We start from the raw sequence: 12,556 nt of genomic DNA on the forward strand, positions 1-12,556 counted from the left end.
TGGGAATGAAAAAAAAATGAAATGAAGAAAATGAGACATGTTTTAACATTAGCAATTAGTCGTTTTGTTCGAGGATATAAACTCTACTGGACAAGAAAACTGATATGCATAATATAACTCGAGATCAAAAAATTGTATTCTTAGTCCTCCAGTTATACTTGTGGTACAGACTTAATCCCTGAGTTATATGCCTGATTATACCATTTTTAACCCTTAGGTTGTGCATGAAGTGGTGATTTTAGTCCTTGAAGGACCAAATCAGTCACTTTTAAGCGACAAACTGGTAGTAGAAATAATCCCTAGGGAGTAAAATCACCACTTTATACATAACTTAAGGGTTAAAAATAATTACACATATAACTCAGAAACTAAGTCTGTACATCAAATATAACTGAAAATTAAAAAAAAAATGTAATTTTGCCATATAACTCTATGAAAAGATAAATTATTTGAGTGGAATGGTATGATTATTTTCTACTAAACTTTCTTACTTTTAACATCGGCTTTTCCAATTTATGCTCACTTTTCCAAACCATGTACATGCATGCGTCTTTATCTGATTCCTTTGTTCTTTTTCAATTCTTGGGTATTTTATTTATGAGTTATTGCTACTTTTGTACCTCCAACTATTATTCACTTTACACATTTGATCCCTAATTATTAATTTTGATTTACATTTTTGTGAACAATTATAATTTTGTTGCTACATTTGATCTTGCGGGTCAAATCTCTAGCAATCACTTACAGCCCATTTGGTTCGATAAAAAATATTTATTTGAAGAAGAATGGTATTGAAATTTCTATGGAAAATAAATTTCAAAAAAATGGATTTCATTGTTTGGTTGGTGGAAAAGAAATTTATGAGAATATGAATTCTATTGTTTGGTTAGGTTTGAAATGGAAAGGAATAATGAGCATAATGACAAATATAACCCTACACGGTAATAATAATAATAATAATAATAATAATAATAATAATAACAATAACAATAACAATAACAATAACAATAACAATAACAATAACAATAACAATAACAATAACAATAACAATAACAATAACAATAATAATAATAATAATAATAATAATAATAATAATAATAATAATATAGTAAGGGCAAAATTGGCATACTAGTTATCCATGAAAAACTTTTTCCATAGAAAATAAAATACCTAGGATGAGCATATAGGAAAAAGTTCCTCTCATTCTTAAGGAAAACTTTTTCGAATGGAAAATGTTTTCCATCCAACCAAACAACATAAAACGCCATTTTCCTCCACTTTAGGAGTGAACCAAACACCCCCTTAGTGAAAAATTTAATATTTTTTTCTCATTGGAAATTACTGCAAAGGTAAATTTTGTCACATTTTTGTGAACAAGTATGCTTTTGTTGCTACATTTGATCCTGTAGGTAAAATCTCTAGCAATCACTTGGTGAAAAATTTAAACTTTTTCTCATTTGGGATTATTACAAAGGTAAATTTTAGTATATAGTATTGTGATTTAGATTTGAATATACGACATTTTCCTTATAGCAACCCTAGACGAGAGAAAATTTACATTTTTTGACGTGTGCAGTGATTGCCAGTGGTTTGGTCACTCGGCATGACTAAATATGGCAACAAAAGCATACTTGTGCACCAAATATGACAAAATTAATAATTGGAGATCAAATATGATAAGTGAATAATAGTCAAGAGACCAAAAGTGACAATAACTCTTTATTTATTAATATATTTTTATTTTATAATCTTTTTATTTAAAAGCAAAACTTTTATTATTTTTGGGAAAAGGAGTTTGTGAGGAGGTTAGAGAGAGAGAGAAATGGCTCCACAAGGTTGGAATTTAATAGGTTCATGGGGTGTTACCGTGGAATTTAATGTTGTTTCTCCTACCTGCAACTGTACTGTACAATATTTATTAATTATTTATGCATAGTCAATTGCCAAAACATGACATTATGATTCATGAGGTGGCTATAATAAGAAAAGAAACTTGCTAGCTAGCTTGTATTACAGTATTCATTACCCAACTAGCTTATAATTTATGATTAGGCTACTTTATTGCTAATAAAATGTTCTTAGATCTCTATACTTTTTGCATACCGCATTTGGTAGGATGGGATCTCAATCATTGTTATATGCTAGATTGGCGTTTATATTGCAGGATGACCTGAATACTTGATACAAGTTCATTTTTAGTATACTATGGGTTAATTTTGATCTGTAATACGACACTAAAAATGCACATGTAATATACTGAGAATGAACCTTCAATACTCTAAAAATGAACATGTATCAAAATATAATAAATATACAGTAATATAATAAAAATGAACATGTAGTATATTATAAATGAGCCTATATCAAGGTCCACGATATACTTTGCATTGTGAGACTAATTAAGATTCGGTCTGAATCGTGCTGACAAAGTTTGACTTAGAACTCTTTAACATGTTACTCTTTATAGGAGTTAAACTTCCAACCTTGTAGTTACATTAATAGTTCTTAAATCTCTATACTATGTGATAATTATAATTTTTTAAGAATTGGTAATTTAATATCAAAATTTTGCATTGTGTAATTATAATCTCTAACCCTAAACTTACTAATAGCCAAGACAATTCAACAAGGTAAAGTTAGATTAGAATTTTCTTCAGTTGAATATAATAATTATTACAAGATATGATATATATATATATATATATATATATATATATATATATATATATATAAATTCTAAATTTTAAATTTTTGAATATAATTTTTGTGTGTAATTAGATATAAATTTTTATAAAATATAAATATATTAAATGTTTGAATATAATTGTTACAAGACATAAATGTTTAGAAAACAAAAATTATGAATAAGATTTATGATTATTAATTTTTTAATACTACTCACTCTATTACAATGCAGTATCTGTTCATAACTACTTTCTCAATTAATTGAAGTACAAAGAGCTAAGGCTCGATCCCATAACCTTCTTTATAAGGAATCAATTTGGTGCCATTAGACTACAAGTTTCTTGGATCAATAAGATTTATGATTGTGTATAAATTGTAAGTAATTAATAATCTTTAAAATTTTATTTATTAAAGAAAGTTTGAAATAGATAAGTTAAAATGTGCTTTCAAAAAAAAAAAAAAAAAGATAAGTTAAAATGTGCTATACAATTTATAATTGATATTCAATTATTAAATTTTAAATAGTTGGATATAATTAATTTTCAATTTGATTTTTTAAACCAATAAGCCTATGATTGATTATATGTGGAAGGTAAGTAATTCATAATCTTCTAATATTTATTTAGGAATTATTGAATTAAATAAGTTAAAATATGTTATACAATTTAAAATTTATATTTTAGCCAAATACTTCAAGGGTTAGATATTTAATTTATAATAATAATATAAATAAATAAAGTATACGAAATTACATATATTTTTCCACTGGTTTTTAATCATATCTATAAGGAGCTGAGTAGGAGTTGGTGGGTCAACTGTTTCTAATATTATCATTATCCTCTCCATTCAACCGTTATTTTCCTAAAACCAACCCCCTAATGACGGAAATTATTATTATTATTATTTTTAATACTACTGACTCTATTACAAGATCAGTCACGTGTGTATATGGGTAACATTGTTCCCGGCCTGTTGAATCCCCCAAGGATTCCTTATGTCCCAACCCGACAGAACATTTAGAAGAAAGTTGTATATAGACAACATATCATCTCGCTAAGGTGTCATAGCGCTTTGAGACAGGTACTGGTGTTTGGTTGGAGTTAAGGAATTATAAGGGAAAATGATTTCAATTTCATGGGGGAGGAATAATATAATGTCAGAATAAAGTGATAATTTAAATTTCAGTGTTTTGTTTGAAGAAAGGAATTGCAGAGAATTTCAATTCGAATGTTTGGTATACATGAGAATTGAAATGGAATAAATAGTATAAAGTCCTCATACTTATATTATTACTATTAATCTTAATCTTAATCTTAAATGATAAGTATCTCTGGGACCAATCTGCATATTCAAACACCAAAAAATAAAACGTATTCAAATACCACTCATTTACAATATCTCTTGAATTGTACATATTGTAATTAATTTTTATGCAATCCATTGGGAGATGTTAGACATCAATTTTAGGTTAAAAAATAGAGGTGTAATTTTCTCTCGAAGTAATCTTTTTTTTTTCTTCCTAAAAACCAAGGAATTGAAATACCAATGGGGCATATTCTACTTCATGAAAATGAGAGAATTGTAATTTCGTGGAATTAAAATTCCCTCAAGCCAAACGAATGAATTTACTTGTCTTCAGAATTATGTGTGAATGAAATTGTAATTCCATCTAGCCAAACATCCCGTTAATATTTTTTCTACATTTAGTAAGACGATTCTGCGAGAAGAAATTGTTGGCATGGTATGTCAAAGAGCCATTTTTTGTTATGTGTCTAGGGTTTTGAGATGATTAATGTTTTTTTTTTTCTTTTTTTTTTTTTGCGTCTATTAAGAAGATTATGTGGGAAGAAAGCGTTGTCATAGTTTACTCAAGAGTCGTTGGTGATAATAGTAACTGCGTGCTTTTAAAAAAATTGCTCAAGAGTCTTCTTTGTTATGTGTTTGGTAATTGCTTATAAATGTATTGTAAATATTAGAGTCACAAGGAGAACTTCACCTATAATATACCTTTAAGTAATGATTACAAACTTTTTCATAAATTAAAGATGAGAAAATTTCACTTTTAACCTCATAATTATTATAAAATTGTCATATTTAGTATCTGATTTTAGTTTGATCATATTAAGTTTCACAATGAGTTATGTATTATAATTTTCATTAAATTCATATTAATTTCGTGGACATTTTGGTATTCTACAATCTTAATATCTTCTTCTTGTTGAAAAAATGTTCATAAATGATATAATGAACTATATAATAAATTGATATGCTTTTTATGATATATATACACTAATCTAATAAGACTCAATAAAGTTAAGCATATAATTGGAACTAAAAAATGTTGATTCAATTGTTTGTGTGAAATGAATGGTTCATATTATTTAGATCTTAGTATTTTTTTTCCTACTTTTCCTCTATTCTTTTTCCTAAATATCCCCACATTCCGTCAATATAAATTTTAGTAACAGAATATTTCGTTAACTATTTATTATTCTTAACTTACTCATTAATTTCCATAAAAAAAGTTTTAGGTTCGAACCCCTTCACAATCAAAATTGACATCATTGTTCAACACACACACACACCCGTGTGTGTGTAGGTGTGTGTGCCAACCCCTCATAATCTCCCTTTTGACATGATACTTTCATTTTATGATGAGTAAATACCCAAAATGGTCCCTCGACTATAGCTAAATTCACAAATTGGTCCTCGACTTTTAATTTCAACCAATTAAGTCCTTAACTTTGCAATTTTAACACAATTTGGTCCTTTGTCTATTTGACCGTTTGTTGACTGCGCTTTTTTAGGATATATATGTAATTTCATGGTCCACCATCGGTTTTTTAAGGTTCCGGTTGCATTTCTAGACCGTACTGTTACATTTGAATCTACTGTCGGCGCTGCACCCCATGCCGGAGAGATTATAGCTTTTGATAGATAGATCGCCGAAGTCCCTGGAGTGGCTCTTCGAGAAAGCCGTGACTCCAAGCAATGTAGGCAAGCTGAACCGGCTCAAGATCCCCAAGCAGCAAACGGAGAAGCACTTCCCCCCTCCGAAACAGCGCTGTCACCTCCAAGAGCGTTCTCTAAGCTGAACCGGCTCGTGATCCCCAAGCAGCAAGCGGAGAAGCACTTCGCCCTCCAAAACAACGATGTCACCTCCAAGAGCGTTCTCTTGAGCTTTGCACGTGAAACTATATATATATCCTCAAAGATCGCGGTCAACAAACGGTCAAATAGATGGAGGACCAAATCATGTCAAAATTGCAAAGTTAAGGACTTAATTGGTTGAAATTGAAAGTCGAGGACCAATTTGTGAATTTAGCTATAGTCGAGGGATCATTTTGGGTATTTACTCTTTTATGATTTAGTCCTTGGTGTACTAACATGGGGTTTGGTTGGAAGGAAGAAATTAAGGGAGAAAGGAATTGTAATTCGATGAGAAAAGAATAAGGTTGAATAAAGTATGAATTAAAATTACATTGTTTGGTAGGGAGTAATAGAATTATTCGTATGAAAATGGGAGAAGTGATATAATGACTAAAATACCCTTTGTGTAATAATATTAATAATAACATTCAAGGACAAATATGTCATTTCCTTCCTTTTCCCTTTTCTTTGTATGGATGAATTGCAATTCAATGAACTGAGGGAATTGAAATCCCCTCCAACCAAACAATGCAGTTTATCATTTCATTGAATTGCAATTCAATGCCAATGCAATTCATGCCAACCAAACACCCCATAAGTACTAGCATGTGGTGCACTAAGTGTTGGTCTGTGATGTACTTTGTAGTGGTCTATGGTGCACTAAGTGTTGGTCTGTGGTGCACAAGGGAATGCTTAACAAGCGTAAAATTAAAAATGAATCTTTTTTTTTTAAAGAGTAGTTGAGTGAACGGAATATGATTTTCATACAAGAAGGTCACAAGTTTGATTTTTAATATCCTCTCGGTCGAGCTCATTGTACATGATTTTTGTATTGTAATTTCTCTCTTCTATAATTTATGAACTATTATGCAAAAACATAATTTACCTAATGCATACTCTTAGATACTGACTTTAAATTTCTATAGTCATCCCATCAAATGTTTTTTTTTTTTTTTTTTTTATTGACAATAGGACATTTTATTAATAATCTCTAAAAGATAAGTACGTCATCATTGTTGATAGGCACAAAAGAAATTTCGTGTGTAATGACCTATAGACATTTCATTGTCATCTAAATTAAAAATAAAATAACAAATTCAATTGGGTAAGAAATATCATGAATACACACTAATAATAAACATTAAATCCATTTTTGTCATCTATACTTCTCCTTTTGTAAGTTTTGTTGACATTAATAGAGTGTTTTAAAGAAAATCCAATGATGTGCACTCTCATCTAGATTGGTTAACTAAAGTATCTTATAACAATCAATGTTGCAAAAGACGTTAGGCGCCCTAATTTTTTTTATTTTTTTTAATTTCTTTAAAATTAAACTAAAAATTTAAAAATTCACTAATAAAATATAAGGTTCCTCTAGTTACACAAGTGATTATAAAAATGTTCAAAATATTGTTAAACCATCTAATTAAATACATAAAAAATTAAAATTAAGAGTAAAATAAGCATTTTTTGAGAAATTGAAGGGGCAAACCGCCTATGGTTGTTTGCATTGGATAGATCTCAAAAAAATACGCGATTTTAAAAAAAAATTGTCCAAAACGGATTACCGAGTCAATAGTTATGTCTTGCCAAAATTTCTACACTTTGCAACTAGTAGAAACTTCAACAAGTCAACACTAATATTGTAAAATGGGGTATTTTGGTCATTTGGTGCTTAAACGTGTTTGGCGAATAACCCTAAAAAAAATAAAATGTGTTTGGACAGTTCAGCCGGCTAGGCGGTGCCTAGACCGCCCGGCCACGGAGGAGGCCGATTCCGGCCTTCCTCGCCGCGGCCGAGCGGCGCCTAGGCGCGATTTTTGCAACATTGTTAACAACCAAGTAATCATTTCATTTCTCGAAAAAGTGTGACCAAGTGGATGGAAGATGATTATTATATTTGAAGATCACGAGTTTGATTTTTACCAACACCTCTTAATCAAATTTGTAGAGGAACTTCCTAGTGTGATTTACCACTCCGGTATAAATGAATCAAATTGAAATTGAAATATTCATTAAATTAAATCTGAATAGCTTCACTCGCTTACGCCTCTTAATTTGGCTAACTAAAGAATGAAAACAACCATTGAAAAAATTACACTTCTAATTCGTAAAATATAGTTAGATGATAAGTTTACAATGACACTTAAGATTAAGGATTGAATTACATTTATCTTGAAGTCTATAAACTATAAAGTGCTATTTTGCCTTGTTTAAATATTCCAAATTCTACAAATGGAGCAGTTAAAGCTCAAATAACTGAAAATTTATTCGCTGCCCGCCCCCAACATTTTCCTTTCTTTAATGCAATAATCAATTATTAATCCAATTTTACAAGAAACTAATAATAATAATAATAATAATAATAATAATAATAATAATAATAACAACACAAATAAATAAAAAAAATGTCACAGGATCGAACTCTAGTGGTGGGGGCTTTGGTTCTTCGGGCTGAATAGATTGAGAAAGTATATGACAAATACTACTATCTTGCACAGAATCATGATTATATCAAAATAATAACAACAACCATCCAAAAAAGATGATCAAATGAGTAATGTATGAGCTTGATTCTTGTCAATACTAGTTGATCGAACTAGTCGCACAAGGCAACCCAATATAATTGGTTAAGATAATCTAGGCTCGTTTAACTCTTTGTGGTCAACATCACCTAGAGCGTGATTTAACTCTTTCTGATTTTTTACCAACTAAGGTCATGATACCGATCCTTGTGGTCAGATAAGCATCACTCAGATCATGGTTTAATTCTTTCTAGTCTTTGCCGACTAGGGTCACAAGACGGCGTCTTGTGGTCACTAGTATGATAGGCATCACCTAGAGGGTGGTTTAATTTCTTGTGATCTTTTACAGACTAGAATCATGAAATAACTCCTTGTGATCAGACAGACACCACCTAAAATATACATTTCATAGCAATAGTGAACTTTTCTGTAAATTAAAATAAACAATAAATAATATGCCACTACATTTCAAGTCGGTCCAACTTCGCCATGTGTATCCAAATTTTCTTCTTTTATACCTTCTATGGTAATTCTTTGTTTAATTCTTTAAAAATCTCAGATGAACTGGCAAAGCCATTAAAAAACACAGAACTTGAAACTCTCTCTCTCTCTCTCTCTCTCTCTCTCTCTCTCTCACAATCTTCTCTTTCTTTTGAGATGCAAATTTTAAGGTGAGACAGGGAGTCATATTTAATACTACGTGGTCTGTCAGAAAGCAAGATTTCATTACATTGCGCCCTTTGCCATTTATCATCATCCTCTCCACTTTCTTTCTCCAGGCATTTTCGATTTTTTTCCCAATTCTTGATTTTCCGACGATGAGAGACTTCGCTTCTTGTTTTAACGAATACGCAGTCCATGTTTCCGATTCATACGCCTGCGCCAGCCACGCCGGCAATTCTTGCATTTCGCCGGCGCTGACTCCCTCGGTGCAGAACACGGTGGTCTGCGTTTACAGAGCCGTTCTGTCCAGCCGGAGAAGCGTTCCGATCAGGGTTTCTTGGAGCAGAACCGCCGCGTCTCAGGGCCTCACCATTAACTTCGGCGACGACCCGGCAACCGGCGCCGCCTTCAAGCTGAACGGAAACGCGCGGTTATTCCGGAAGAAAAGGGGGAGCAAATCGTTCGAGTTCGGGAATTCCAAGGTCGAAGTGTTCTGGGATTTGTCCGCCGCCCGGTACTGCGCCGGCCCGGAGCCGATCGACGGGTTCTACGTCTTAGCCGCCATAGATTCCGAGCTGAGCCTGCTCCTCGGAGACATGGCGGAGGAAGCCTCCTGCCGGAAAATCAAACCCGCCGGCATTCACCCGGCGAAATGCTCGCTGATTTCCCGGCAAGAACATTTCTCCGGCAACGCCCTGTACTCCACCAAGGCGCAATTCTCCGACACCGGGACGCCGCACGACGTCGTCGTCAGCTGCTACGGCGACAATAATGCGGCGGCGGCGGCCGCGAATAGCAACAAGCACCCTGTCCTGTCAGTATCAATCGACAAAAAAATGGTGATTCGCGTGAAGCGGCTTCAATGGAACTTCCGGGGAAACCACACAATTTTCGTCGACGGTTTGCTCGTCGATCTGATGTGGGACGTTCACGACTGGTTCTACAATAATTCCGGGCCGGGAATTGCAGTGTTCATGTTCAGAACAAGAAGCGGAATGGACAGCAGGTTGTGGCTGGAGGAGAAGTTGCAGAGCAAGAAAGATGAAGACAAAGTTGACTTCTCATTCTTGATCTATGCCAATAGAAGCACATAACAAATACAATTTTTTTTCAATCTTTGAAATTTTTTGTTACCACGACGAGGAAACCAGCAGCCACTATCCCAGATTCTCGGGTGTGGAAGACTACTCGGACTAAACTTGTGGTTACCACGTCAATAGTCTGACCAGATTGGCTGGGTTACTCTAGTCTTTGAATTTTTAAAAATTAGAGTTAAACTCGTAATCTTGTGGTTATCACGTCAACAGTCTGACCAGATTGGCCGGGTTACCCTAGTCTTTGAATTTTTTGTTGCCTAACTTTAATTTCTGGGCTCATCTTCTCTTTTTACATGTTGATTTTAGGATTTTAGCAGTGTTCTTCATGAAAGAAAGGGGGAATTTTTACTGTTATCTGGGATTCTTGATCTTGATGAATTGAAAGTCTGCAAATGTAAATTGTACTTTTGATGTATCTAATTATGGTTATGTCCTAATAATTAAACTTGTTGTTGTTGTTGTTGTTAAGTTTGAATGGAGGCTCATTTTGTTGGAATGGTAGTGTGTGGTAGGAAAGGTGAGGGGAAAGGTTAAAGGGAAAGGAAAAAGACAAGTGAATGAAATGATGCAAAAGATTTCAAAGGAGATGGCAGATAGATTGTGCTTTTGGGGTTTGGATAGATTTCAAGAAAGATTGGTGTAAGCATTAGGAGGACAAACCAAAAGTTTGAGAATCTCCTGTCGCTGCATTTTCAGTCCTAATCTCATCCCAAACTATGTATGGTTGTTCTGCGGAATTATACACCTTGCAACTATTAGTATAAAAATAAAAAAAATAAAAAAAAAAAATCTCACATCCATACGACTTAACTCACTAGTTTAGTAGGCAATATTTACAAAAAAGACTAAGATTTGAACATTGGCAGCAACAATGTAGGGATTAGGGATTATGTCCAAGATGAATAGATTCCTTATGCACACACTTTTTAATTATTACACAATGGGTTTCAATAATCCACCTCAATTTCATAAACAAAAAGGTAAATACCCAAAATGGTCCCTCGACTATAGCGAAATTCAGAAATTGGTCATCGACTTTTAATTTCAACCAATTAAGTCCTTAACTTTGCAATTTTAACACAATTTGGTCCTTTGTTTATTTGACCGTTTGTTGACTGTGCTTTTTAGGATATATATGTAATTTCATGGTCCATTGTCGGTTTTTTAAGGTTCTGGTTGCATTTCTAGACCACACTGTTACATTTGAATCCACTGCCGGCGCTGTACCCCATGCCGGAGAGATTATAGCTTTTGATAGATAGATCGCCGAAGTCCCTGGAGTGGCTCTTCGAGAAAGCCGTGACTCCAAGCGATGTAGGTAAGCTGAACCGGCTCGGGATCCCCAATCAGCAAGCGGAGAAGCACTTCCCCCCTCCGAAACGGCGCTGTCACCTCCAAGAGCGTTCTCTAAGCTGAACCGGCTCGTGATCCCCAAGCAGCAAGCGAAGAAGCACTTCCCCCTCCGAAACAACGATGTCACCTCCAAGAGCGTTCTCTTGAGCTTTGCACGTGAAACTACATATATATCCTCAAAGGTCGCGGTCAACAAACGGTCAAATAGATGGAGGACCAAATCGTGTCAAAATTGCAAAGTTAAGGACTTAATTGGTTGAAATTGAAAGTCGATGACCAATTTGTGAATTTAGCTATAGTCGATGGACCATTTTGAGTATTTACTCTAAACAAAAGTTTGCATTTTCGATCCTAATAGCAACTTCATTAGTGGGGTTTTCACAATTTTTGAGGCAAATGTGGCTGTCTTGGAAGAGAGAATGTGAGGAGGGAGAAATAGTGAGTTCTCCCGGTAAGCACCTTAGGTTTTTTCAGGATGTGGGACCCACCTAAAATGAAAGAAAGTCGATGCAAAACCGTGCCAGCCTAGCGCGTGCAGTGCATGCATCGGCTGGCGCATTCTGTAGTGTTGTTTCTTTTTTTTTTTTTTTTTTTTTTTTTTTTTTTTTTTTTTCGGGAAAATGACACTTTTTCCCCCTGACTTATATACCTATAGCATTTTTTTCCCTAAGTTATTGAAGTGGCTGTTTTTCCCCCTGAAATGTTAAATGGACATATTTACCCTTAAACTAAATATTTAATTTATTTTTTCTCCAACAAATTATTACCTTAATTTGGTTCAAACTAAACAAACACTATAGCAACCAAACCGAAATATTCCAATTACAATTTAGAATCGAAATTCGATATTTAGAGTTTATTAAAATCGTGAACCGGAACGGACGGTTCATGTTCCGAACTGAAAAAATAAAATACATTTATTATTGAATTTAGACTATTTTAAAATAAAAAATAAAATTTTAAAATAAAGACGGTTCAAAACCGCGAATTAGATCCGGAACCGCCGGTTCACGGTTCAAGATTCAATTTTTTTGATACATAATTTTAATACATTGACATTTAAATATTGGGTTCTAGATCTGA

General features: G+C 33.4%; 1 long non-coding RNA gene across 2 annotated transcripts in view; it reads right to left on the bottom strand.

Annotated features, from left to right (window-relative positions):
* LOC109171615 overlaps nt 1–12,213 on the bottom strand; it is a 13,089-nt gene extending 876 nt beyond the window's left edge. The window contains exon 1 of one of the 2 annotated variants that reach the window (XR_002052629.1): nt 12,195–12,213. This is a non-coding gene — a long non-coding RNA (uncharacterized LOC109171615). Of the gene's footprint in view, nt 1–11,236; nt 11,249–12,194 lie in introns of those variants that run through there. The other variant, XR_002052628.1, reaches the window with a different exon arrangement.
* Between the last annotated feature and the right edge of the window lie 343 nt (nt 12,214–12,556).

The sequence above is a fragment of the Ipomoea nil genome, unplaced genomic scaffold, assembly GCF_001879475.1.
Source record: "Ipomoea nil cultivar Tokyo-kokei standard unplaced genomic scaffold, Asagao_1.1 scaffold0143, whole genome shotgun sequence".
Classification (NCBI taxonomy): domain Eukaryota; kingdom Viridiplantae; phylum Streptophyta; class Magnoliopsida; order Solanales; family Convolvulaceae; genus Ipomoea; species Ipomoea nil.